This window comes from Sorex araneus, chromosome 8 (assembly GCF_027595985.1).
Source record: "Sorex araneus isolate mSorAra2 chromosome 8, mSorAra2.pri, whole genome shotgun sequence".
In the NCBI taxonomy this organism is placed as follows: Eukaryota; Metazoa; Chordata; class Mammalia; order Eulipotyphla; family Soricidae; genus Sorex; species Sorex araneus.
In genome coordinates this window covers 40,660,341-40,672,796 of record NC_073309.1, presented here as the reverse complement: position 1 = coordinate 40,672,796, position 12,456 = coordinate 40,660,341, and positions in this window count along the sequence as shown.

Below are 12,456 nucleotides of genomic sequence, written 5' to 3'. Positions count from 1 at the left end.
GCTAGGGGCTCAGGGCAATGGCTCAGGGTATAGGTACAGCCGCCCAGCACAGGGAATGAGTAGCCATCAAAGGTATAGATGTAGGGTAGCCCTGAGGCCCAGCAGGTACCCCCCATGACAGCCTCCTGTCCCTCACTAGAGAGAGCAACCGTATCTGGTTTTGCCACGGACGCCAGTTTGGACCCAGGCCCCGTTTCCAACTGTGGTCTCGCCCCAGCCCTGGCTTCTAAGTCTGGTTCCATCGCTGCCAGCAGCTTTACCCCTTGTTGGGTCACAGGGACAGTTTCTGACGCAGACTCTGTTTTGGGTTTGGACGTGGCTCCAGCCTCTGGCGTGGCAGCGGGCACGGCCAGGGGGACTGGCCGAGGTGAGAGTTCAGCTCCAGTGAGGAGGGCAGGAACCGGCTCTTTCCCAGTCACGGGTACCGGTGCTCGCTCCACCACAGCCGCAGGATTAGTCTGAGGTTCATTCGCAGCCTCATGTGCAAGCCCCAGATCGGCCCCTGCCATGGGGAAAAGGCCCGGCTTCATTGCCGGGGTGCTCGCTGATCCTGCTTTGGCCACAGCCAGGCTTTTAGGGCTGGAGAACGACACTGCTTTTGAGTCGTTTCCATTTTCTGTCCTGGGGCTGGACATAGGCTTTGACCCAGGTGTGACCGGGGTGCTTCGCACGCATTTAGGCTTGCGCTTCACGAGGCGGCATATGGTTCCATTTGGGCAGGCCTGGTCCTTACAGGAGACTGGGAACTGGAGTGATGTCATCATGGAAGACTCTAGAAGAGAATGGGGTGGAGGGAGAGGAGTGCTCAGATTCTCCTCAGTCAGAATCTCTGAAGAGCAAAGGAGGTTGTGGCAGAACCGAGTCCCGGCCTTGCCTCCACATCCTGCACCTCAGGGTCCCTGGCATCAGAGACGCCAGACTCAGAAACCGAAGTCTCAATCTGCAGTGACATAGACCAATAGCAGCACAAAGAGAAGGGGTTTGGGTTGAGAGATGACACACAGATGATCCACACAGCCTGGGTGCAGGGAAGAACTGTGGTGAGCTGGAGAGCCCAGCTTCCCGCTAAAAGTAACCACATCAATTATTCAGAAATCGCTTCCATTTAGTCCAACGCATCTGTGGGTTTAACCAGCGAGAACGCTAACTTGCCATGTTAGCTGACCCTAGTCCTCCCCCACCTATCTCTCTCTCTCCTCGCCCCAAACTCCCAAGGAAGGAGGGAATAATTTTTTCCTACTTGTTGGTATATGAACTTAGCCTATAAATAGAAATTTTAAGAAATAACCTGCTAGTTCTGTAGGGTTCTGCATACTTTCCTTCAAGATGAAAAACAGAGTTGTGGTATGGATTAGAATATTGGCTAAATCATCAGTCCCCCGGGGAAGAAGTAATGTCTATATTTTCTCATTGTTGTGTCTCTAGGGCCTGGAACAGGCTGGGCCTGAGTTAAATCTAAAAAATAGATTATTGAAAAAATAATAATAGCAAATATTAACTGCATGCCAGATATGGGTTTATTAACTTTGCTTTAAAAATTAAGAGCCACTGCCTGCTCAAACAGAGCCCTGGCAGCCACTTGCTTGCTCCCACACCCCAAAGTTACCACCTGCCTCCAGCTGGACTCCATCACCTTGGGACCTGCTGGATAACATTGATTTATCCTTGCTCCTCTCACAGGGAGCTTAGGTTTATTGAGTTGCACCCATCATAGTGCTCCTGAGGCACACCCAATTCCATCAGGCGCTCCTAATCCTATATTGTTTTTCTCTTTCTTTTATGTCCTTTGCATGGTGCAGCATGTTCTTTTTTTTTTTAATTTATTTATTTTTAATTAGAGAATCACCGTGAGGGTACAGTTACAGATTTATACACTTTTGTGCTTATACTTCCCTCATACAAAGTTTGGGAACCCATCCCTTCACCAGTGCCCATTCTCCACCACCCGTAAACCCAGTGTCCCTCCCACCCTCCCCAATCCCATCTCCCCCCCACCCCACCCTGCCACTGTGGCAAGGCATTCCCTTCTGTTTTCTCTCTCTAATTAGCTGTTGTGGTTTGCAATAAAGGTGTTGAGTGGCCGCTGTGCTCAGTCTCTAGCCCTCATTCAGCCCGCAACTCCCTTCCCCCACATGGCCTTCGACTACAATGTAGTTGGTGATCGCTTCTCTGAGTTGACCTTTCCCTGGAACGTGAGGCCAGCCTCGAAGCCATGGAGTCAACCTCCTGGTACTTATTTCTACAGTTCTTGGGTGTTAGTCTCCCACTCTGTTATTCTATATACCATAGATGAGTGCAATCTTTCTATGTCTGTCTCTCTCTTTCTGACTCATTTCACTCAGCATGAAACTTTTCATGCCCATCCACTTAACTACAAAATTCTTGACCTCCTTTTTTCTAACAGCTGCATAGTATTCCATTGTATAGATGTACCAAAGTTTCCTCAACCAGTCATCCGTTCTGGGGCATTCGGGTTTTTTCCAGATTCTGGCTATTGTAAACAGTGCTGCGATGAACATACAGCAGCATGTTCTTTTTTATAGACACAGGAAGACAGTTGGTGCTATGCTTTTGTAACATGGGAGCTAGTTAACTCTGAATCATATCTGCTCCTGGGCATCCGTCATATTTACTTGACTTAAGCCTCAGTTGCCCTTACTTTCTAACACTCCCAAAAGGAGGGTCCTGGCGAGGGACTTGGATGAACCCAGAGCAAGCAGTTAGCTACCATGGCATCGAAAAGGGACAGGTTAAGCACCAAGGAAAGTATAAGTATAAAAGTTAAGGGCACTGCACTGTTTACAATAGCCACAATATGGAAAAAAACAGAGTGCCCAAAAACAGATGACTGGTTAAAGAAACCCTGGTATATCTATACAATGGAATACTACGTAGCTGTCAGAAAACATGAAGTCATGAAATTTGCATATAAGTGGATCAACATGGAAAGTATCATGCTGAGTGAAATGAGTCAGAAAGAAAGAGACAGACATAGAAAGATTGCACTCATATGTGGAATATAAAGTAGCTGAGAGGGGGCTGGAGTGATAGCACAGCACGTAGGGCGTTTGCCTTGCATGCGGCCAACCCAGGTTCAAATCCCAGCATCCCATATGGTCCCCTGAGCACCGCCAGGGGTGATTTCTGAGTGCATGAGCCAGGAGTGACCCCTGTGCATTGCTAGGTGTGACACACAAAAAAAAAAATAAAAAAAAAGTAGCTGAGAGGTACAAGCTTAAAATGTTGCAATTTCTGGCAGATACTTCTCTGGACTTAGTTACTAAAATACTAAAATACAGAAATCCAAAACCGTGCGGCTGCTAGTGCGGCCTCTCGACCTCATATCTCTTCATTCTCAGCAATGGAAAACTAATTATCAAATGCTTTCTTTTCAGCAGGTCGACTTTAGGGGGGAGAAACTCCAAATCAATTATAGTGAGTTTTTTGCTGAAATATTGAATGTAATCAAAGTAAAGTGAAAGTAAAGTGAAATTTACCAGTTACACATGCGGGTTGGGGGACTGGGGAGGTGGAGGGGGAGGTATACTGTGATTCTTGGTGGTGGAATATGTGCACTGGTGAAGGGATGGGTGTCCGAGCATTGTATAACTGAGACTTAAACCTGAAAGCTTTGTAACTTTCCATATGGTGATTCAATAAAAGAATAAATTAAAAAAAAAAAGTTAAGGGCACTGTCATGGAACAAACTCTGCCATGACCCAAAAAAAAGTAACTGAATAAGGGCCCTTCTGGCACTAGGAAGGACTAAACTGGCCTGAGCACTGTAGTCTGGAATATATAGCGAGATGTCCCCTGGGAGAACCGACCTCCTAGCTTAATATATTTTACTGTGTTCACACAAGATGACTAGAAAGTAAAGAAGTAAATTAAAAGTTAAGAAGTAAATTTAATATGAGGAGAAAGCAACATACTCTTATATGGAATCCCCCCTTGAGTGGATCTAGTAATCTCGAGTGCTGAACCCCCAAATGAGATTTTGTTCTTAAATTAATATACTTAAATTAATATATTAAGAACTTCCCCTGCAGGAAGGACTTTACATCTGTTTATTGCTATGATAATGTTCAACCACACCTATGTACCTCTACCCTTCATGATTTTTTTTCTTTTTTCTTTTTTTTTTTTGCTTTTTGGGTCACACCCAGAGATACACAGGGGTTACTCCTGGCTCTGCACTCAGGAATTACCCCGAGCGGTGCTCAGGGGACCATATGGGATGCTGGGAATCGAACCCGGGTCGACCGCGTGCAAGGCAAATGCTTTACCCACTGTGCTATCGCTCCAGTCTGACCCTTCATGATTTCTGTGTAATTGATGCTATGAGACTTGGATAAATGGTCACTGATTACCAAGACTGTTTACTTGGTACTGATTACTTGTGGCCTGTTCCTTCCTTCATTCATTACTGTCGGCCAGCCTGGGGAGGCGATTCTCAGCCACCAAATGAACCTATGCTTGAACTTACAGGGAGCAAGTTCACTGAATAATTAATCTGCCAAAAATTTAGGTATGTGGATCCTTGTGACTGAAATAACCAGGCTTTTTTCCAAGTTGGGATGGGCTAGTTCTCCCCACTTCCCTGTACTTCCAGAAACCCCAGCAGTCACACCCATGAACCACCTCTGGTGCTACCATGTAAGCTCATCTACTGGCCCTACTCCAGAGACCCATAAATAAATCTTAAAAGAGACCAACCAGCCACAAAAAGTTTTTAGACACCCACTTATGGCTGAATCATCTGGGGCACACTGAAGGATGCCTGCCCAAACAGAGCCCTGGCAGGCACTAGCTCACTCACTCCCACACTCCGAAGTCACCACCAAGCCTCTGGCCAAACTCCATCACCTCAAAAACGAGTTCGCCAAGAAGTTAACCTGCTAAAAATGTAGGCTGTTGGCTCAAGTCAGTGGAATCTCTGGACAAGAAGTGAGTGCTGAAAGTAGGTAGAGGGACATGATAACCTTTCAGTACCTGTATTGCAAACCATGATGCCCAGAAGGAGTGAGAGAGAAGGAGAACAAGAGTGAGAGAAAGAAAGAAGAAAAGCATCTGCCATGGAGCAGGCTGGGTGGGAGGGGCCAGTGGTAGGAGGAAACTGGGGACATTGGTGGTAGAAAATGTACACTGGTGAAGGGACAGTTGTGGAACATTGTATGACTAAAACCAATCACAAACAACTTTGTAACTGCAATTCAATAAAAATAATTTTTTTAAAGAGCCACCTGGGCTGCACGTGTGTGCAGCCACTCCACTGCTGATCAACCACGATCCGGAGGCCAGCTAAACTACTTTTTTGGTACCAGCAGCTTCTTGCAGAAATGTCTCTAGACTGTGAACTAAGCCATAGTCCCATGCTGCCCCAGGAAGGGAAATGATGCAATTTTTGACATAAATCTCCCTGGACTTAGTTACTAAAATACTAAAATACAGAAATCCAAAACCCAAATCCCAAGCCCAAAAAAAATCCCAAGATACAGAGATATGAAGAGAGACTTCATATCTCTTCATTCTCAGCAATGGAAAACTAATTATCACATGCTTCCTTTTCAGCAGGGCTGATTTTTGGGGGGAAACGCCAATAACAATAGTGAGTTTTGTGTTGAAATATGGAATGTAATCAAGGTAAAGAGAAAGTGAAGTGAAATTTATCAGCTACACAGGCGGGGGTGAGGTGGGGGGTGGGAGATATACTGGGGGTTTTGGTGATGGAATATGTGCACTGGTGAAGGGACGGGTGTTCGAGCATTGTATAACTGAGACATAAGCCTGAAAGCTTTGCAACTTTCCACATGGTGATTCAGTAAAAAAATTAATTAAAAAAAAAGATCCACCTAGAAGTACAGGCCCGATGGTTCAGTGGTCATATCTGCTCTTGTACTAAGGAGGTCATATGGTACTAGGGTTCATGCCAGCAAGTGTTCTAGGACTTTGAGGTAGCTTCCCATCCTCATTTGCTTATTTAAAAAATATTCAAAGCAAGAAACTGGAGAGATAGTACACTGAGTAGGGCACTTCCCTTATATGCAGCTGACCTGGGTTTAATATGGTCCCCTGAGACCTCCAGGAGAGATTCTTGAGACAGAGCCAGGAGTAAGCTCTGAGCACCCCCAGGTGTGGTCCAAAAAGAAAAAAAAATACCCAAACAAGGTCTGGTGATCTACAACAGGCATTAAGGTGCTTTCCTTGCATGTGATTGACCTGGGTTTGATCCTCAGAATCATATATGATCTCCTGAGTACTGCTGGGAGTGATCTCTGTGAACAGAGCCATGTGGCCCCAAAACAAAACAATTCCAAAACAATATCACAGTGTTTGGTATTATCGGTCACACTTCACAGAGGAGAAAATTAAAGGGGAAATTAAAGAGGTGAAGAGCGTTGCCTGCCCAGGGTTGTTCAGCTTGTAATAGAATTTGAATCCCAGCCTTTTGGCTCTTGAGTCCTGCTGAGCCATTATGATTAAATTAACTGGTTTGTGTCTTTGCTTCTAAGAACCCTCTCCATTTCCCTGAGTATGCTTTTCTCTCATCTCCCTGGTCTCATGCTGTTTTTCAGAACTGGAAATGATTGGTGGGAGCCCCCTAATTCCAGAAGCACGGGGAAATCCCCATTCCGAAGCACCTAGGATATTCAGAACCATGGTCAGCATCCAGCCACATGGAGTCTGCCTGAAGGGCCAGCTTCTGGGGCAACATTTTTTTTCCCCAGCTGCTTGAGTGACATTGTTCTCAGCTGTCACCTGCTCTGTGTGTGGCTTTGAGCGGTGATTTGATGCCTTCAGCCTTCAACAACTTCCTCTGTGAAATGGGCACAATAAAAAGACCACCCTTAGGCTGGAGAGATAATACAGTCGGTACGGTGCTTGCTTTGCACAAAGTGAATTCAGTTCCACATAAGGTTGACCAAGCCTCACTAGGAGTCATCCCTGAGTACAGAGCCAGCAGTAAGTACTGAATAGAATCATGTGCTGCCCCTCAATTAAAAAAAAACCCTTAATGAAAAGCCAGCCCTTTGGGTGGCTATGAGGAATAATGTGCATACACTAGAAAAGAAGAATTATAGGGGTTAAGGCATTTCCCTTGCACATGGTCAACCCTAGTTCGAATCCTGGTGCTGCATATGGTTTCCCCAACCCCAGCACCAGCAGGAGTCAGCCCCGAGCATAGAGCAGTAGTAAGCCCTGAGCATCACTAGGTTTCACCCAAACCCTCACACCCCTGCTCCAAATGCTGCACATATACTATACTATACTATACTATACATAAAACACCACTTAGCTTAGAAGTCTGGAGTATTTTTATTTATTTGGTTTTGGGCCACACCTAGTAGTGCTCAGGGCTTACTACTGACTCAGCTCAGGGATCACTACTGGTGGCACTCAGGGGGTCATATGGGGTGCTGGGGATCAAACCCAGGTCAGTCACGTGCAAGACAAGCACCCAACCCATTGTACTATCTCTCCAACTTCATGTCTAGAGTATTTTTAAAATCTTTGGGGGTAGTAAAAAAGCTGAAACAAAGCAGAAAGATGGCCAAATATTTGCTCTCGGGCCAGAAAGATAGAAAACACTTGCTTTGGGAACTGAAGCAATAGCACAGTGGATAGGGCATTTGCCTTGCATGCAGCCAACCCGGGTTCAATTCCCAGTATCCCATGTGGTCCCCTGAGCACCGCCAGGAGTGATTCCTAAGTGCAAAGCCAGGAGTAATTCCTGAGCATCGTCAGGTGTGACCCAAAAAGGAAAGAAAGAAAGAAAGGAAGGAAGGAAGGAAGAAAACACTTGCTTTGCATGCAGGAGGCATAGGATGGATTCCTGGCACCACATGGTTTCCTGAGCATTGCTAGAAGTGACTTATTGAATGCAGAGCCAGGTAAAGGCCCTGGGCACTGCTGGGTGTGCCCCTCATCTCCCCCTCCACTTCAAAAAAAAATATCTTGCTTTCTGGAAGGAAGAGCACCTGGGATCAAATGGTGACTTGCCACTTTTTTCTTTTTTTTTAATTTTTGGGACACACCTGGCTATTCTCAGAGGTTACTCTCGGCTCTGGAATTATTCTTTGTAATTACTCCTAATGGTGCTTGAGGAACTATATGGAATGCAGGGGATCAAACCCAGTCCAGCCACATGCAAGGCGAACACTCACTCTCCCCATACCCAGCCACTTCTTTTTTTCCTGGTTGTTTAAATTTGGCCAGTCTGAACTTCTTGCCCAAGAACAAATTACAGAGTCTGATGCAAAGAGTTGTGGGAGAGCAAAGCACAGAGTTAAATGTCCAACATTAGCTACGATCACATCATCCCTTTCTCCCAGGCCATTGATCACATTTCACATTGTGATAGGTAAAAAGGAGTAAACCAGGCCGGAGTGATAGTACAGCGGGTGCGATATCTGCCTTGCATGCAGACGACCCAGATTTGATTCTATATAGATCCCCTAAACATTTCCAGGAGTGATTCCTGAGTGCCAAGCCAGGTGAAACCCCTCAGCATCGCTGCGTGTGACTCCAAAACAAAACAAAAGGAGGGTGTTACCTGCCATGATTTTCTCTGAGCCCTGCTCCTAGTGTATGTTGTGGTATGCACTTAACAAATGATGTCTGTTGTTATTATTAATAATAATAATTTCTCAAATATGTATTAAGTCCTGGGCACTGGTGCTGGTTCCTCAACAGTGAGCTCTAAAAACTTGTAAAATCCCAACCTCCTAGAACCATTTGACTTGGCTTATGGAAATGTTCTACAGCTTGGCACAGGTAATAGTTAATACAGGTGTATAAACATTTGAAAATTCATCAGACTGTATATTCAAACATTGTGCAATTAACCGTGTATTCAAACTGACTTCTAGAAATACAGTGCCCTCAAGGAACTGAAGTGGAACAGAGAAAGAGAATAGAACAAATAAGTATGTAGAAAGCGCTAAGTGCTGCAGAAAAAAATCAGGGCGGGCTTGAGATTGTAGGAAATGAAAGGGCTGCAATTTATAATTGAGCGGTCAGACTGGCTCAAGTAAGATGGGGAGATTTAAACAAAGGCTGGGGAGTGAGCCCTAAGGATCTATGTGGACAGTTGGTACAAAGGGGCTGGAACAGAAAGAAGAAAAGCAGTCATTGTGGCTGGAATAGAGGGCGGGAAGGGCAGAAGGGCGAGGCGGGGTGCTCCAGAGGTAATGAACGTGGCAGATCGGATCAGTTTCCTAAAGCGCTGTAAAGACTTTGCTGCCTGCCAGTGAGATGGAATGATTGCACGGGAGGATTGTGAGTGGAGGAGGGACGTGACTTGCATTTAAAGCCCGTCTTTCTGGCTGCTGTGTGAACAGTAGAACGAGGTGTTCTGGCTGCCTCCGACCTTGATCCCCGGGAAAATCATCATCTGCCCAACTCCCGACTCTCTGGGGCCCTGAAGCTGCTCACCCTCCAATCAGCGGGCTCGGAAGGCCGAGCGGTTTGGCGTGGCCGCAGCTCACTCAGCACGTCCCTTGCGCGCCGGCACCCAGCCCAAACCCGCGCCCGCTGGCCACCTCGGCCCAGGCGAAACCCCGAGTCGGGGCTTGGCCAGATGCTGTGTGTCACGCCCGGGGCCGGCGGGGATGCGGCGCCGGAGCAGGTCGGGACGCGGGGTGGGCTCTCCAGCCCCACCAGCTGGAAAGGGCCGGCGGTGCCGTGAGCCGGCCGCTGCGGCTGAACGCGCCAGCGCCGGGCACGAGTGCGCAGAGGGGACCGTAAGGGGCGCCCCGAAAAGCGCCCGGCAGGCGGGTGCAGGAGCCCGGCCCCGAGCCAGCGCGGGGTGCGGAGCGCTGGGGTGGAGTGCGGGGCGGGGGACGGGGTGGGGGTGGGGGCGTGCGGGTCCCGCCCCACAGCTCAGCTCCAGCCCCGTCGGCGCCACCTCTCGGAGAGCGCAGGCTGCAGAGCCTCCCGCCGCCTCCAGTTCTGGCTCTCCGGGCCGGCCAGGAGCCGCGGATCCAGCGACTCTGTAGCGACAGCTCGGACCCTAGCCACCAGGCCTGGCCGGTACCTTGTCACCAGCCGGCGGCGCAGCAGCCAGGGCGCGCGTACCCCGCGGGTCGCCGGCGCTCTTGTCTCTGCGGTGCAGGGAAGGGGTCGAGGCGCGGCCCCGACTGCCCTGGCACACCCCGGGGGCGGCTCGGAGGTCGCGTCTTAGCACCCCCAGACGTAGCGAAGGCGCCCACGTGTGCTCGCCACGGCCACGGCGCGCGCTGCCACGCCGCCCCCGGAGTCCCCTAGCTTCACCGCGTCGGGAACCCTCCCCCAGCCCAGAAGTGGCTCCATGCTGCGGAGGTGGCGACCCACCCCACCCCACCCCACCCCCGCCCGCCACCACAACCAGCTGAGCCAGTGCGGGAGGGGTTTGGGCTGGCCTTGGAGGCAGAGTCCGAAGTTGGGCTCTGCAGCGCCCCGGCAAAACCCCGTTTTCCTAGAAAGCAGCGGTGCTAAAGCAATGGCCTTAGAAACCCCGCAGAGGCGGGTGGGGGGAGCCGCGAGGAGAGAGGGGAGCACTGCGAGGCCCAATACTCCCCACCCCAGTCCTGGCTCTGCCGTCTCTAGCAGCCACCGCACACAGGCATGCTGCCTCCCTTGTCTGAGCCTCAGTGGCCTCATCTGTGAAAGGGGGTGTTGGCAGCACCTCCCAGAACCGTGGGGCGATTAGATGAGAGGGTGGTACATAGATGTGCTGCGGGGTGCATCGAGATGAAAATAAACTTGTTTCTCTCAGACCATCTGTTCCACACAGGCCTGTCTGGCCTCCTTCCCACAGCCGGCTGGCTAATCCCCTGACTCCCAGCCGGCCCAAACGGGCCCCTTCCGGGGCTACTCAGGGGCTCGTCCCAGGAAACTGCCAGGGACCATGGTGTCAGAACCAGCCCGCAGCCCCCGCTACACCCAGCCAGCACAGCCCATCTTGGGACAACACCCACCCAGCTCTCCAGTCTGTCCCCCAGGGCACACTCACCCCACAGGAGACCTAGGGCGCCCAGGCACAGCAGGGCAGACGCCAGGGCCGCCATGGCTGGAGGTCCAGCGTGCCCACAGGTCAGGGTGTTTCTGCTGCCCTCCTCCACTCTGCAGGAGCAATCCCAGGGGCCGGGGCAGAAGAGGAGGCTGGCCAGTCTCACCTGCCAGGAGCTGGGCAGAGAGCAGGCCCTGGTGGGTGCATTTATAGTCCCCATGCCAGCCCTCGGCCCCCTCCCTGGCCAGCACATGGCTTGGTTCCAGCCTGACCAGCTGCCATTGAGCATAATGAAGCCCTAGTGCGTGTGTGTGTGTGTGTGTGTGTGTGTGTGTGTGTGTGTGTGTGTACAGAGGGGGAGGGCAGAGAGGGCAGAGGGAGAGAGTTGAGTGCTGAGACCCTAAAAGAGGGAGAGGACATGCAGGACCCCTGGGGGATAAAGATAGGGTTCGGTAAGAGGCCCAGGTGGGGGAACAGGAAAGGGGTGTGGGGGAGGAGGGCTTGGGGGGAGGGCAGAAAGATCAAAAGGGACCTACGATGTTCTTCCCTTTGAGAGTGAGGGATGGGTGAGGGGTGCAATGTATGAGATAGAAAGTTTTGAATGAGAGGACCCGAGGAGGCCAAGCTAAGAACACCCAGTGCCCGTGGAAAGAGGAACGGGACCCCTTGGCCTGTGAGGAGGCTGGAGGAGGTGGGGGCAGGAGTCTGAGGACAAGAGGCGGGGGCGGGGGTGGAGGGGGCTGGATTCCTGGGACATGGAGGTCACGGGAGCTTAGGCCGGCTAGTGAGGACGCAGTGTGCCGGATGTGGCAGAAACCCCCCGGGACGGACAATGGCTTCGTGGCACTCCCAGGCTGGCAGAACGTCCTGAGCTGGAGAACAATGGCACAGCACCCACCTCGGCTCCCGGAGCCTCTGGCAGGAGGCGCGGCTGGGCCTCTTCACAGGGCCAGGCCCGGGGCTTGGCAGCGGCTCCGGCTCTTCCTCTCCTGGGTCGAGGAGTCTCTCCCACCACCCCCTTTCTCCTCTGCCTTGTCTTTGTCAGGGAGCGGGTATGGGCAGGGAACCCAGAAGGAATTTCTCCCACTAACTTCCTTTCTCACCTGCTCTTCCCCTATAGGCAGAAGCTCAGCCAGACTCCCCCAGAGAGGGCAGCGGAGGGGGATGGGAGGCCCAGGGCCGGGTCTGCCGGGAGCACTTAGTTCCACTTGGTCTGAGGTGGGGAGCCCTCGTGCTGGCGTTGGGGGCGGGCAAAGCCTGCCAAGACTCTGAGGAACCCCAAAGGGCTTGGACAGAGGGGGACCAGGACAGGCCTTAGGGTTTAGGGAACTTCACGGGCTGGGGCAGACCAAGCCCAACACCCAGGAGGGACTCAGGTGGGTGAGGCTAGAGCTGGAACCGGACCCACTAGGGCGCTCCCCTCCCTGGGCGCTCTCTATGAGGGTAGGTGGAGTGGGGGTGCCTGG